Below are 10,000 nucleotides of genomic sequence, written 5' to 3'. Positions count from 1 at the left end.
ACCCTAGGCATATAAGGAGGTGGGCAAAAATGAAAAGGCTCACAACATTTGCTGATGTGACTCCAAAAGCAAGGACCTCGTGGCGCAACGGTAGCGCGTCTGACTCCAGATCAGAAGGTTGCGTGTTCAAATCACGTCGGGGTCACTGTTTCCCATTTTATGCCCCACTGAGTTCCCATATTTGATTTAGAAAGCAAAGTCAAAAGAACACAGCCTTGCATTGGCCGGGAATCGAACCCGGGCCTCCCGCGTGGCAGGCGAGAATTCTACCACTGAACCACCAATGCTTCACATGTGTAGCTTAGAGACAGAGCTCTGTCCAAGACAGTGATGAGGCGCACGCACTCAAATTGCACACCTATGAACAAAGTGTGTGCAACAGACATTGGAATGCCAACGTTTCACATGATGGCAAGAATCAGATGCAGGAGACTATAAGTATGAATGTTTTTGCATTTGCTGAGGTCACTGGCTTGGGACTAGTGTTGTGGTTATCAGGGCATGATGGCAGGCTGCTCCCGACAGAAGTGGCTCATAGAAGGCAGCCTCCAGATCACCAGCACTATTGTGTTTCAGATCATGTCACTGAACTCTCCTCCTTAAAAATCCTTCCCACTGTCTTTGCCAAATTCCCTGTCCTCCCCGAAATGCTGGGGTGAAACGGGCAGAGTTCTGCGCCCTGCGTCCCTAACGCGCTCCCAACGCGGCCTACAGCCCTGGTCGGGCACAGCCCTGGTCGGGCTTAGACCACTGGGGCCTCTGGAGAGCAAGACCTCCAGAAGCCTATGGTCAGGCCTATTGCACAGGCATTTTGTGCCTGGCCATTCCGGGATTGTTGTGTTTCAAGGCCCAGCCATCAATACTAATGTGATGGCTTTCCCTGAGAACCCTCATGTCCCTGTCCTCCCAAGAGCCCGAGCTTTTATGTAAAATAAGGTGTGCACCTTGGGCCTTCCCCTTTGCGCTCTCTGCCCCCTCTCTTTCTCCAAAGCTGAGCTCTGCAGGTAAATGTATCTATCTGAGTGAGGGGCTAGGGAGGGCCTTGCCCAGCAGTCTTACAAAGCAAGAGTTCAGAGAAAGCACCTGCTCTGGGAAGGAGACTCCGCTCAAAGAGAAGACAAGTCTAACATGCCACAGTGAAGATTGGATGGGCAAGACACACGCCTGACAGGCTGGTAGAACACCACCAGAGGAGCAGATAGCTACGCTAAGAAGGCCACAGAAAAGTCATACATGTATCTCATACACTGGGACTGGTTGTAATACTGGCCCTAACACCATTAGATAGTAGTCTGCGCATCATAACACCCAACAGTGACAAGACACTAAGCAAATGGCAAATGCTGCGTAGGATAAAGACGCCTTATATAACACAAGCTCAAGGCAGGCGCGCACACATAAAGATATATGTTGAGTCTCAGGAGATGTGCTTTTGTCACTAGTCTTTGTGGCGCAATCGGTTAGCGCGTTCGACTGTTAACCGAAAGGTTGGTGGTTCAAGCACACCCAGGGACGTTTCCTTTTGCATGCATGAAGCACTTTAATAAATCATAGTAATGTGCCTTTGGTCTAGAGCTCCTGCGTGAGACCCTTTCCCTGAACATTTCAATCCTCTGCGTTCTCTCTGCACCTGCACTCAATTTCATCAATAGGATGGAAAACAAAAAGCCAAACCTTGTAATACAACCCTAGGCAGATAAGGAGGTGGGCAAAAATGAAAAGGCTCACAACATTTGCTGATGTGACTCCAAAAGCAAGGACCTCGTGGCGCAACGGTAGCGCGTCTGACTCCAGATCAGAAGGTTGCGTGTTCAAATCACGTTGGGGTCACTGTTTCCCATTTTATGCCCCACTGAGTTCCCATATTTGATTTAGAAAGCAAAGTCAAAAGAACACAGCCTTGCATTGGCCGGGAATCGAACCCGGGCCTCCCACGTGGCAGGCGAGAATTCTACCACTGAACCACCAATGCTTCACATGTGTAGCTTAGAGACAGAGCTCTGTCCTAGACAGTGATGAGGCGCACGCACTCAAATTGCACACCTATGAACAAAGTGTGTGCAACAGACATTGGAATGCCAACGTTTCACATGATGGCAAGAATCAGATGCAGGAGACTATAAGTATGAATGTTTTTGCATTTGCTGAGGTCACTGGCTTGGGACTAGTGTTGTGGTTATCAGGGCATGATGGCAGGCTGCTCCCGACAGAAGTGGCTCATAGAAGGCAGCCTCCAGATCACCAGCACTATTGTGTTTCAGATCATGTCACTGAACTCTCCTCCTTAAAAATCCTTCCCACTGTCTTTGCCAAATTCCCTGTCCTCCCCGAAATGCTGGGGTGAAACGGGCAGAGTTCTGCGCCCTGCGTCCCTAACGCGCTCCCAACGCGGCCTACAGCCCTGGTCGGGCACATCCCTGGTCGGGCTTAGACCACTGGGGCCTCTGGAGAGCAAGACCTCCAGAAGCCTATGGTCAGGCCTATTGCACAGGCATTTTGTGCCTGGCCATTCCGGGATTGTTGTGTTTCAAGGCCCAGCCATCAATACTAATGTGATGGCTTTCCCTGAGAACCCTCATGTCCCTGTCCTCCCAAGAGCCCGAGCTTTTATGTAAAATAAGGTGTGCACCTTGGGCCTTCCCCTTTGCGCTCTCTGCCCCCTCTCTTTCTCCAAAGCTGAGCTCTGCAGGTAAATGTATCTATCTGAGTGAGGGGCTAGGGAGGGCCTTGCCCAGCAGTCTTACAAAGCAAGAGTTCAGAGAAAGCACCTGCTCTGGGAAGGAGACTCCGCTCACAGAGAAGACAAGTCTAACATGCCACAGTGAAGATTGGATGGGCAAGACACACGCCTGACAGGCTGGTAGAACACCACCAGAGGAGCAGATAGCTACGCTAAGAAGGCCACAGAAAAGTCATACATGTATCTCATACACTGGGACTGGTTGTAATACTGGCCCTAACACCATTAGATAGTAGTCTGCGCATCATAACACCCAACAGTGACAAGACACTAAGCAAATGGCAAATGCTGCGTAGGATAAAGACGCCTTATATAACACAAGCTCAAGGCAGGCGCGCACACATAAAGATATATGTTGAGTCTCAGGAGATGTGCTTTTGTCACTAGTCTCTGTGGCGCAATTGGTTAGCGTGTTCGGCTGTTAACCGAAAGGTTGGTGGTTCAAGCCCACCCAGGGACGTTTCCTTTTGCATGCATGAAGCACTTTAATAAATCATAGTAATGTGCCTTTGGTCTAGAGCTCCTGCGTGAGACCCTTTCCCTGAACATTTCAATCCTCTGCGTTCTCTCTGCACCTGCACTCAATTTCATCAATAGGATGGAAAACAAAAAGCCAAACCTTGTAAACCCTAGGCATATAAGGAGGTGGGCAAAAATGAAAAGGCTCACAACATTTGCTGATGTGACTCCAAAAGCAAGGACCTCGTGGCGCAACGGTAGCGCGTCTGACTCCAGATCAGAAGGTTGCGTGTTCAAATCACGTCGGGGTCACTGTTTCCCATTTTATGCCCCACTGAGTTCCCATATTTGATTTAGAAAGCAAAGTCAAAAGAACACAGCCTTGCATTGGCCGGGAATCGAACCCGGGCCTCCCGCGTGGCAGGCGAGAATTCTACCACTGAACCACCAATGCTTCACATGTGTAGCTTAGAGACAGAGCTCTGTCCAAGACAGTGATGAGGCGCACGCACTCAAATTGCACACCTATGAACAAAGTGTGTGCAACAGACATTGGAATGCCAACGTTTCACATGATGGCAAGAATCAGATGCAGGAGACTATAAGTATGAATGTTTTTGCATTTGCTGAGGTCACTGGCTTGGGACTAGTGTTGTGGTTATCAGGGCATGATGGCATGCTGCTCCCGACAGAAGTGGCTCATAGAAGGCAGCCTCCAGATCACCAGCACTATTGTGTTTCAGATCATGTCACTGAACTCTCCTCCTTAAAAATCCTTCCCACTGTCTTTGCCAAATTCCCTGTCCTCCCCGAAATGCTGGGGTGAAACGGGCAGAGTTCTGCGCCCTGCGTCCCTAACGCGCTCCCAACGCGGCCTACAGCCCTGGTCGGGCACAGCCCTGGTCGGGCTTAGACCACTGGGGCCTCTGGAGAGCAAGACCTCCAGAAGCCTATGGTCAGGCCTATTGCACAGGCATTTTGTGCCTGGCCATTCCGGGATTGTTGTGTTTCAAGGCCCAGCCATCAATACTAATGTGATGGCTTTCCCTGAGAACCCTCATGTCCCTGTCCTCCCAAGAGCCCGAGCTTTTATGTAAAATAAGGTGTGCACCTTGGGCCTTCCCCTTTGCGCTCTCTGCCCCCTCTCTTTCTCCAAAGCTGAGCTCTGCAGGTAAATGTATCTATCTGAGTGAGGGGCTAGGGAGGGCCTTGCCCAGCAGTCTTACAAAGCAAGAGTTCAGAGAAAGCACCTGCTCTGGGAAGGAGACTCCGCTCACAGAGAAGACAAGTCTAACATGCCACAGTGAAGATTGGATGGGCAAGACACACGCCTGACAGGCTGGTAGAACACCACCAGAGGAGCAGATAGCTACGCTAAGAAGGCCACAGAAAAGTCATACATGTATCTCATACACTGGGACTGGTTGTAATACTGGCCCTAACACCATTAGACAGTAGTCTGCGCATCATAACACCCAACAGTGACAAGACACTAAGCAAATGGCAAATGCTGCGTAGGATAAAGACGCCTTATATAACACAAGCTCAAGGCAGGCGCGCACACATAAAGATATATGTTGAGTCTCAGGAGATGTGCTTTTGTTTCTAGTCTCTTTGGCGCAATCGGTTAGCGCGTTCGGCTGTTAACCGAAAGGTTGGTGGTTCAAGCCCACCCAGGGACGTTTCCTTTTGCATGCATGAAGCACTTTAATAAATCATAGTAATGTGCCTTTGGTCTAGAGCTCCTGCGTGAGACCCTTTCCCTGAACATTTCAATCCTCTGCGTTCTCTCTGCACCTGCACTCAATTTCATCAATAGGATGGAAAACAAAAAGCCAAACCTTGTAATACAACCCTAGGCATATAAGGAGGTGGGCAAAAATGAAAAGGCTCACAACATTTGCTGATGTGACTCCAAATGCAAGGACCTCGTGGCGCAACGGTAGCGCGTCTGACTCCAGATCAGAAGGTTACGTGTTCAAATCACATCGGGGTCACTGTTTCCCATTTTATGCCCCACTGAGTTCCCATATTTGATTTAGAAAGCAAAGTCAAAAGAACACAGCCTTGCATTGGCCGGGAATCGAAACCGGGCCTCCCGCGTGGCAGGCGAGAATTCTACCACTGAACCACCAATGCTTCACATGTGTAGCTTAGAGACAGAGCTCTGTCCAAGACAGTGATGAGGCGCACGCACTCAAATTGCACACCTATGAACAAAGTGTGTGCAACAGACATTGGAATGCCAACGTTTCACATGATGGCAAGAATCAGATGCAGGAGACTATAAGTATGAATGTTTTTGCATTTGCTGAGGTCACTGGCTTGGGACTAGTGTTGTGGTTATCAGGGCATGATGGCAGGCTGCTCCCGACAGAAGGGGCTCATAGAAGGCAGCCTCCAGATCACCAGCACTATTGTGTTTCAGATCATGTCACTGAACTCTCCTCCTTAAAAATCCTTCCCACTGTCTTTGCCAAATTCCCTGTCCTCCCCGAAATGCTGGGGTGAAACGGGCAGAGTTCTGCGCCCTGCGTCCCTAACGCGCTCCCAACGCGGCCTACAGCCCTGGTCGGGCACAGCCCTGGTCGGGCTTAGACCACTGGGGCCTCTGGAGAGCAAGACCTCCAGAAGCCTATGGTCAGGCCTATTGCACAGGCATTTTGTGCCTGGCCATTCCGGGATTGTTGTGTTTCAAGGCCCAGCCATCAATACTAATGTGATGGCTTTCCCTGAGAACCCTCATGTCCCTGTCCTCCCAAGAGCCCGAGCTATTATGTAAAATAAGGTGTGCACCTTGGGCCTTCCCCTTTGCGCTCTCTGCCCCCTCTCTTTCTCCAAAGCTGAGCTCTGCAGGTAAATGTATCTATCTGAGTGAGGGGCTAGGGAGGGCCTTGCCCAGCAGTCTTACAAAGCAAGACTTCAGAGAAAGCACCTGCTCTGGGAAGGAGACTCCGCTCACAGAGAAGACAAGTCTAACATGCCACAGTGAAGATTGGATGGGCAAGACACACGCCTGACAGGCTGGTAGAACACCACCAGAGGAGCAGATAGCTACGCTAAGAAGGCCACAGAAAAGTCATACATGTATCTCATACACTGGGACTGGTTGTAATACTGGCCCTAACACCATTAGATAGTAGTCTGCGCATCATAACACCCAACAGTGACAAGACACTAAGCAAATGGCAAATGCTGCGTAGGATAAAGACGCCTTATATAACACAAGCTCAAGGCAGGCGCGCACACATAAAGATATATGTTGAGTCTCAGGAGATGTGCTTTTGTCACTAGTCTCTGTGGCGCAATCGGTTAGCGCGTTCTGCTGTTAACCGAAAGGTTGGTGGTTCAAGCCCACCCAGGGACGTTTCCTTTTGCATGCATGAAGCACTTTAATAAATCATAGTAATGTGCCTTTGGTCTAGAGCTCCTGCGTGAGACCCTTTCCCTGAACATTTCAATCCTCTGCGTTCTCTCTGCACCTGCACTCAATTTCATCAATAGGATGGAAAACAAAAAGCCAAACCTTGTAATACAACCCTAGGCATATAAGGAGGTGGGCAAAAATGAAAAGGCTCACAACATTTGCTGATGTGACTCCAAAAGCAAGGACCTCGTGGCGCAACGGTAGCGCGTCTGACTCCAGATCAGAAGGTTGCGTGTTCAAATCACGTTGGGGTCACTGTTTCCCATTTTATGCCCCACTGAGTTCCCATATTTGATTTAGAAAGCAAAGTCAAAAGAACACAGCCTTGCATTGGCCGGGAATCGAACCCAGGCCTCCCGCGTGGCAGGCGAGAATTCTACCACTGAACCACCAATGCTTCACATGTGTAGCTTAGAGACAGAGCTCTGTCCAAGACAGTGATGAGGCGCACGCACTCAAATTGCACACCTATGAACAAAGTGTGTGCAACAGACATTGGAATGCCAACGTTTCACATGATGGCAAGAATCAGATGCAGGAGACTATAAGTATGAATGTTTTTGCATTTGCTGAGGTCACTGGCTTGGGACTAGTGTTGTGGTTATCAGGGCATGATGGCAGGCTGCTCCCGACAGAAGTGGCTCATAGAAGGCAGCCTCCAGATCACCAGCACTATTGTGTTTCAGATCATGTCACTGAACTCTCCTCCTTAAAAATCCTTCCCACTGTCTTTGCCAAATTCCCTGTCCTCCCCGAAATGCTGGGGTGAAACGGGCAGAGTTCTGCGCCCTGCGTCCCTAACGCGCTCCCAACGCGGCCTACAGCCCTGGTCGGGCACAGCCCTGGTCGGGCTTAGACCACTGGGGCCTCTGGAGAGCAAGACCTCCAGAAGCCTATGGTCAGGCCTATTGCACAGGCATTTTGTGCCTGGCCATTCCGGGATTGTTGTGTTTCAAGGCCCAGCCATCAATACTAATGTGATGGCTTTCCCTGAGAACCCTCATGTCCCTGTCCTCCCAAGAGCCCGAACTTTTATGTAAAATAAGGTGTGCACCTTGGGCCTTCCCCTTTGCGCTCTCTGCCCCCTCTCTTTCTCCAAAGCTGAGCTCTGCAGGTAAATGTATCTATCTGAGTGAGGGGCTAGGGAGGGCCTTGCCCAGCAGTCTTACAAAGCAAGAGTTCAGAGAAAGCACCTGCTCTGGGAAGGAGACTCCGCTCACAGAGAAGACAAGTCTAACATGCCACAGTGAAGATTGGATGGGCAAGACACACGCCTGACAGGCTGGTAGAACACCACCAGAGGAGCAGATAGCTACGCTAAGAAGGCCACAGAAAAGTCATACATGTATCTCATACACTGGGACTGGTTGTAATACTGGCCCTAACACCATTAGACAGTAGTCTGCGCATCATAACACCCAACAGTGACAAGACACTAAGCAAATGGCAAATGCTGCGTAGGATAAAGATGCCTTATATAACACAAACTCAAGGCAGGCGCGCACACATAAAGATATATGTTGAGTCTCAGGAGATGTGCTTTTGTCTCTAGTCTCTTTGGCGCAATCGGTTAGCGCGTTCGGCTGTTAACCGAAAGGTTGGTGGTTCAAGCCCACCCAGGGACGTTTCCTTTTGCATGCATGAAGCACTTTAATAAATCATAGTAATGTGCCTTTGGTCTAGAGCTCCTGCGTGAGACCCTTTCCCTGAACATTTCAATCTTCTGCGTTCTCTCTGCACCTGCACTCAATTTCATCAATAGGATGGAAAACAAAAAGCCAAACCTTGTAATACAACCCTAGGCATATAAGGAGGTGGGCAAAAATGAAAAGGCTCACAACATTTGCTGATGTGACTCCAAAAGCAAGGACCTCGTGGCGCAACGGTAGCGCGTCTGACTCCAGATCAGAAGGTTGCGTGTTCAAATCACGTCGGGGTCACTGTTTCCCATTTTATGCCCCACTGAGTTCCCATATTTGATTTAGAAAGCAAAGTCAAAAGAACACAGCCTTGCATTGGCCGGGAATCGAACCCAGGCCTCCCGCGTGGCAGGCGAGAATTCTACCACTGAGCCACCAATGCTTCACATGTGTAGCTTAGAGCCAGAGCTCTGTCCAAGACAGTGATGAGGCGCACGCACTCAAATTGCACACCTATGAACAAAGTGTGTGCAACAGACATTGGAATGCCAACGTTTCACATGATGGCAAGAATCAGATGCAGGAGACTATAAGTATGAATGTTTTTGCATTTGCTGAGGTCACTGGCTTGGGACTAGTGTTGTGGTTATCAGGGCATGATGGCAGGCTGCTCCCGACAGAAGTGGCTCATAGAAGGCAGCCTCCAGATCACCAGCACTATTGTGTTTCAGATCATGTCACTGAACTCTCCTCCTTAAAAATCCTTCCCACTGTCTTTGCCAAATTCCCTGTCCTCCCCGAAATGCTGGGGTGAAACGGGCAGAGTTCTGCGCCCTGCGTCCCTTTATGCGCCCCTAACGCGCTCCCAACGCGGCCTACAGCCCTAGTCGGGCACAGCCCTGGTCGGGCTTAGACCACTGGGGCCTCTGGAGAGCAAGACCTCCAGAAGCCTATGGTCAGGCCTATTGCACAGGCATTTTGTGCCTGGCCATTCCGGGATTGTTGTGTTTCAAGGCCCAGCCATCAATACTAATGTGATGGCTTTCCCTGAGAACCCTCATGTCCCTGTTCTCCCAAGAGCCCGAGCTTTTATGTAAAATAAGGTGTGCACCTTGGGCCTTCCCCTTTGCGCTCTCTGCCCCCTCTCTTTCTCCAAAGCTGAGCTCTGCAGGTAAATGTATCTATCTGAGTGAGGGGCTAGGGAGGGCCTTGCCCAGCAGTCTTACAAAGCAAGAGTTCAGAGAAAGCACCTGCTCTGGGAAGGAGACTCCGCTCACAGAGAAGACAAGTCTAACATGCCACAGTGAAGATTGGATGGGCAAGACACACGCCTGACAGGCTGGTAGAACACCACCAGAGGAGCAGATAGCTACGCTAAGAAGGCCACAGAAAAGTCATACATGTATCTCATACACTGGGACTGGTTGTAATACTGGCCCTAACACCATTAGACAGTAGTCTGCGCATCATAACACCCAACAGTGACAAGACACTAAGCAAATGGCAAATGCTGCGTAGGATAAAGACGCCTTATATAACACAAGCTCAAGGCAGGCGCGCACACATAAAGATATATGTTGAGTCTCAGGAGATGTGCTTTTGTCTCTAGTCTCTTTGGCGCAATCGGTTAGCGCGTTCGGCTGTTAACCGAAAGGTTGGTGGTTCAAGCCCACCCAGGGACGTTTCCTTTTGCATGCATGAAGCACTTTAATAAATCATAGTAATGTGCCTTTG

At 49.9% G+C, this 10,000-nt stretch overlaps 18 non-coding genes across 18 annotated transcripts; 12 read left to right on the top strand and 6 right to left on the bottom strand.

Moving 5' to 3' along the window:
- The first annotated feature begins 73 nt into the window (after positions 1 to 73).
- On the top strand, positions 74 to 145 carry TRNAW-CCA (transfer RNA tryptophan (anticodon CCA)). Its single transcript has one exon. It is a non-coding gene; the product is annotated as a tRNA-Trp (tRNA).
- A 71-nt stretch (positions 146 to 216) lies between these two features.
- On the bottom strand, positions 217 to 287 carry TRNAG-GCC (transfer RNA glycine (anticodon GCC)). The gene has a single exon. It is a non-coding gene; the product is annotated as a tRNA-Gly (tRNA).
- A 1,154-nt stretch (positions 288 to 1,441) lies between these two features.
- Positions 1,442 to 1,515, top strand: TRNAN-GUU (transfer RNA asparagine (anticodon GUU)). The gene has a single exon. It is a non-coding gene; the product is annotated as a tRNA-Asn (tRNA).
- Positions 1,516 to 1,758: 243 nt separating this feature from the next.
- TRNAW-CCA (transfer RNA tryptophan (anticodon CCA)) lies at positions 1,759 to 1,830 on the top strand. Its single transcript has one exon. It is a non-coding gene; the product is annotated as a tRNA-Trp (tRNA).
- Positions 1,831 to 1,901: 71 nt separating this feature from the next.
- On the bottom strand, positions 1,902 to 1,972 carry TRNAG-GCC (transfer RNA glycine (anticodon GCC)). The gene has a single exon. It is a non-coding gene; the product is annotated as a tRNA-Gly (tRNA).
- Positions 1,973 to 3,126: 1,154 nt separating this feature from the next.
- On the top strand, positions 3,127 to 3,200 carry TRNAN-GUU (transfer RNA asparagine (anticodon GUU)). Its single transcript has one exon. It is a non-coding gene; the product is annotated as a tRNA-Asn (tRNA).
- A 239-nt stretch (positions 3,201 to 3,439) lies between these two features.
- On the top strand, positions 3,440 to 3,511 carry TRNAW-CCA (transfer RNA tryptophan (anticodon CCA)). Its single transcript has one exon. It is a non-coding gene; the product is annotated as a tRNA-Trp (tRNA).
- Positions 3,512 to 3,582: 71 nt separating this feature from the next.
- Positions 3,583 to 3,653, bottom strand: TRNAG-GCC (transfer RNA glycine (anticodon GCC)). The gene has a single exon. It is a non-coding gene; the product is annotated as a tRNA-Gly (tRNA).
- Positions 3,654 to 4,807: 1,154 nt separating this feature from the next.
- Positions 4,808 to 4,881, top strand: TRNAN-GUU (transfer RNA asparagine (anticodon GUU)). Its single transcript has one exon. It is a non-coding gene; the product is annotated as a tRNA-Asn (tRNA).
- Positions 4,882 to 5,124: 243 nt separating this feature from the next.
- TRNAW-CCA (transfer RNA tryptophan (anticodon CCA)) lies at positions 5,125 to 5,196 on the top strand. The gene has a single exon. It is a non-coding gene; the product is annotated as a tRNA-Trp (tRNA).
- Positions 5,197 to 5,267: 71 nt separating this feature from the next.
- Positions 5,268 to 5,338, bottom strand: TRNAG-GCC (transfer RNA glycine (anticodon GCC)). Its single transcript has one exon. It is a non-coding gene; the product is annotated as a tRNA-Gly (tRNA).
- Positions 5,339 to 6,492: 1,154 nt separating this feature from the next.
- TRNAN-GUU (transfer RNA asparagine (anticodon GUU)) lies at positions 6,493 to 6,566 on the top strand. The gene has a single exon. It is a non-coding gene; the product is annotated as a tRNA-Asn (tRNA).
- Positions 6,567 to 6,809: 243 nt separating this feature from the next.
- TRNAW-CCA (transfer RNA tryptophan (anticodon CCA)) lies at positions 6,810 to 6,881 on the top strand. The gene has a single exon. It is a non-coding gene; the product is annotated as a tRNA-Trp (tRNA).
- A 71-nt stretch (positions 6,882 to 6,952) lies between these two features.
- TRNAG-GCC (transfer RNA glycine (anticodon GCC)) lies at positions 6,953 to 7,023 on the bottom strand. The gene has a single exon. It is a non-coding gene; the product is annotated as a tRNA-Gly (tRNA).
- A 1,154-nt stretch (positions 7,024 to 8,177) lies between these two features.
- On the top strand, positions 8,178 to 8,251 carry TRNAN-GUU (transfer RNA asparagine (anticodon GUU)). Its single transcript has one exon. It is a non-coding gene; the product is annotated as a tRNA-Asn (tRNA).
- A 243-nt stretch (positions 8,252 to 8,494) lies between these two features.
- TRNAW-CCA (transfer RNA tryptophan (anticodon CCA)) lies at positions 8,495 to 8,566 on the top strand. The gene has a single exon. It is a non-coding gene; the product is annotated as a tRNA-Trp (tRNA).
- A 71-nt stretch (positions 8,567 to 8,637) lies between these two features.
- On the bottom strand, positions 8,638 to 8,708 carry TRNAG-GCC (transfer RNA glycine (anticodon GCC)). The gene has a single exon. It is a non-coding gene; the product is annotated as a tRNA-Gly (tRNA).
- A 1,166-nt stretch (positions 8,709 to 9,874) lies between these two features.
- Positions 9,875 to 9,948, top strand: TRNAN-GUU (transfer RNA asparagine (anticodon GUU)). Its single transcript has one exon. It is a non-coding gene; the product is annotated as a tRNA-Asn (tRNA).
- Positions 9,949 to 10,000: the final 52 nt, after the last annotated feature.

The sequence above is a fragment of the Triturus cristatus genome, chromosome 4_2, assembly GCF_964204655.1.
Source record: "Triturus cristatus chromosome 4_2, aTriCri1.1, whole genome shotgun sequence".
NCBI classification, from domain to species: Eukaryota; Metazoa; Chordata; class Amphibia; order Caudata; family Salamandridae; genus Triturus; species Triturus cristatus.
The sequence above is the reverse complement of the archived record's forward strand: the minus strand, read 5'-3'. Positions and strand labels throughout refer to the sequence as shown.